At 38.1% G+C, this 3,513-nt stretch overlaps 1 pseudogene; it reads right to left on the bottom strand.

Moving 5' to 3' along the window:
* Positions 1-1,081: 1,081 nt before the first annotated feature.
* On the bottom strand, positions 1,082-2,019 carry LOC109433936 (heterogeneous nuclear ribonucleoprotein A1 pseudogene; annotated as a pseudogene).
* Between the last annotated feature and the right edge of the window lie 1,494 nt (positions 2,020-3,513).

Raw genomic sequence — 3,513 nt, 5'->3', positions numbered from 1 at the left:
AGAGGGATTGTTGGGTTGTATGGTAATTCTATTTTTAATTTTTTGAGGAACCTCCATATTTTCTGTGGTGGCTGTACCAATGTACATTCCCATCAGCAGTGTATGAGGGCTCTTTTTTCTCCACAACCTCTCCAACACTTGTTATTCCTTGTCTTGTTGATAATAGCCATTCTAACAGGTATGAAGTGGCATCTCATTGTCGTTTTGATTTGCATTTCCCTAAGAGCTAGTGAAGTTGAGCATTTTTCCATATATCTGCTGGCCATTTGTTTGTCTTCTTGGGAGAAGTGTCTGTTCAGGTCCTCTGCCCATTTTTTAACTGGATTGATTGTTTTTTTGTTGTTGAGTTTTATGAGTTCTTTATATACTTTGGATATTAGCCCCTTATTGGAGGTGTTGTTTGCAAATATCTTCTCCCATTTGGTTGGTTGCCTCTTTGTTTTGTTGATGGTTTCTTTTGCTGTGCAGAAGCTTTTTAGTTTGATATAGTCCTATTCATTTATTTTAGCTTTTACTTCCCTTGCCTTTGAGATCAAATTCATAAAATCCTCTCTGAACACAAGGTTCATAGCTTAGTACCTATGCTTTCTTCTATGCAATTTATTGTTTCAGGTCTTGTTTAGGTCATTGATCCATTTTCAGTTAATTTTGGTATATGGTGACAGGTAGCAGTCTAGTCTTCTTTTGCTCTTGGCTTTCCAATTTTCCCAGCACCATTTATTCATTTATTTATTTATTTTTAAAAAGACACATTTATTCAGCATCATGATCAGACTATTACACTTAGCAATCAACAGCATGGGTCCAAAAATAAATCTACATTAAAATCCTTTGTTGGAATGCTTTACACTTTCCACAGAACAGAAACTAAAATAACCTGTTATACAATTAGTCACAAACACAGTCCTCGAGTTTTTTGCCCACATGTATGTGTATTGTCTAAAACATGTCTTCTTTGTAGCAGCTAGGCCCTATCACTGCTGTGCTCAGCTGAGTTCACGAATCTGTTGTCACCTGTAGCTTCCCTGTCATATCGCTGGCTCCCCTCTCCTGCTAAGTAAGCTTTGTTTCCTGGCAGTAATTAAAACCTTCTGCCACTGCTATAGCTACTGGTGCTGCTGGAACTGCCATAGCCACCTTGGTTTTGTGGTTTGGCAAAAGTATTGGCCTCCACCGCTGTAGGGGCCAGAGCTTCTGCCTCCAAAGTTTCCTCCTTTCATGGGTCCAAACTTTGAAGACTGATTGTTGTAACTGCCAAAATCGTTATAGCTTCCGCCACCTCCCAAAGTGCTTCCATCATTACCAAATCCATTATAATCATCCCCACTGTCACCATATCCTCAATACCATGCCTGCCACCAAAGCCACCTCGACCACTGAAGCTTTCTCCATGACCAACATTGTCATTCCCACCAAAACCACCTCCTTGACTACCACCAAAGTTTCCAGAACCACTTCAACCTTTTTGGCTAGATGAAGTACGAGGGATTTCCTTACGTCACAATTATGGCCATTGACAGTATGGTATTTCTGAATGACAATCTTGCCTATAGAGTCATGGTTATCAAATGTCATCAAAGCAAAGCCTCTCTTCTCACCACTGCCTCGGTCAGTCAGATTTCAATCACTTCAATTTCCCCATACTGTTCAGAATCATCTCTTAGGCGATGTTCTTCAGTGTCTTCTTTGATACCACCCACAAAAGTCTTTTTCACAGTTAAGTGGGCACCAGGTCTTTGAGAATCTTCTCTTGAGATAGCCCGCTTTGGTCCCACAACTCTTCATCCACCTTGTGTGGCCTTGCCTTCATGGCTGCACCCACTTCCTCCACGGTGGCACAGTTGACAAACCCAAAGCCACTGGAGTGCTTGGTGTTTGGGTTTCTTATCACAATACAGTCTGAGATCCCCATTGCTCAGAATGGCTCCTCAGACTCTCATTGGTTGTTTCACAGCTCAAACCTCTGATTAAGAGCTTCTGCAGCTGTTCAGGCTCTTTGGGAGACTCTGACTTAGACATGACGACAGCGGGAGGGGATACTTTAATGATGCTTACTCAGTGGTGTCCACCAATACAAAGGCCCAGCACCATTCATTGAAGAGGCTTTCTTTTCTCTATTGTATGATTTTGGGCCCTTTGTTGAAATTATCTGCCCATATTTTTGGGCTTATTTCTGGGTTTTCAATTTTATTACATTGGTCTGTGTGTCTGTTTTTCTGCCAATACCATGCTGTTTTGATTATTGTTGCTTTGTAGTATAAATTGAAGTCAGGGAGTGTGGTATCTCCTGTCCTATTTTTTTTTCTTAGGATTGCTTTGGATATTTGGGGTCTTTCGTGATTCCATACAAATCTGATGATTTTTTTGGTTCTATTTCTTGAAAAAAAATGCCATTGGGATTTTGATGGGGATTACATTAAGTCTGTATATTGCTTTGGGTAATATGGCCATTTTAACTATGTTGATTCTTCCAATCCACGAACATAGAATATCTTTCCATTTCTTTGTGTCTTCTTCAATTTCTTTTAAAAATGTCTTATAGCTTTCAGTGTATAGGTCTTTCACACCCTTTGTTAAGTTTATTCCTAGGTATTTTATTCTTTTTGTTGCAATTGCAAAAGGAATTGTTTCTTTCATTTCATTTTCTGAAATTTCTTTGTTAGCATATAGAAATGCAATGGATTTTTGTACAATGATTTTTTGTCCTGCAACTTTACTGTACTTGTTTATTGTTTCTAATAGTTTTTTAGTGGAGTTTTTAGGGTTTTCTATATAAAATATCATGTCATCTGCAAAGAGTGACAATTTAACTTCTTCATTCCCAATTTGGATGCCTTTTATTTCTTTCTCTTGCCTGATTTCTTTGGCGAGGATTTCCAATAATATGGTGAGTAACAGTGGTGAAACAGGGCATCCCTGTCCTTTTCCTGATCTTAGAGGAAAAGCTTTTAGTTTTCCACCATTGAGTATGATATTAGCTGAGGGTTTGTCATACATGACCTTTATTATGTTGAGGTACTTTCGTTCTATACTCATTTTATTAAGTGTTTTAATCATAAATGGATGTTGCATCTTGTCAAACCAAATCAGAAATGAAAGAGGAGTTGTTATGTCGGATACCACAGAAAAACAAAGGATCATACAAGTATACTATGAAGGACTATATGCCACCAAATTGAATAACCTAGAAGAAATGGACAAGTTCTTAGAAATATATAACCTTCCTAGACGGAATCATGAAGAACTGAATAATCTAAATAGACCAATCAACAGTAGGGAAATGGAAACAATCATCGAAAACCTCCCCAAAAGCAAAATTGAATTCCACCAAACATTCAAAAATGATCTAATACCTGTCCTACTCAAACTGTTTCAAAAAAGTGAAGAAAAAGCAATACTTCCTAACTCATTTTATGAGGCCAACATTATCCTAATACCAAAACCTGGTAAGGATAACACACAAAAAAGAAAACTACAGACCAATATCTCTGATGAATACATATGCAAAAATCC

This window comes from Rhinolophus sinicus, chromosome 18 (assembly GCF_057876585.1).
Source record: "Rhinolophus sinicus isolate RSI-liver-muscle chromosome 18, RSI-T2T, whole genome shotgun sequence".
Classification (NCBI taxonomy): domain Eukaryota; kingdom Metazoa; phylum Chordata; class Mammalia; order Chiroptera; family Rhinolophidae; genus Rhinolophus; species Rhinolophus sinicus.
This window is presented reverse-complemented; position numbering and strand designations above follow the sequence as displayed.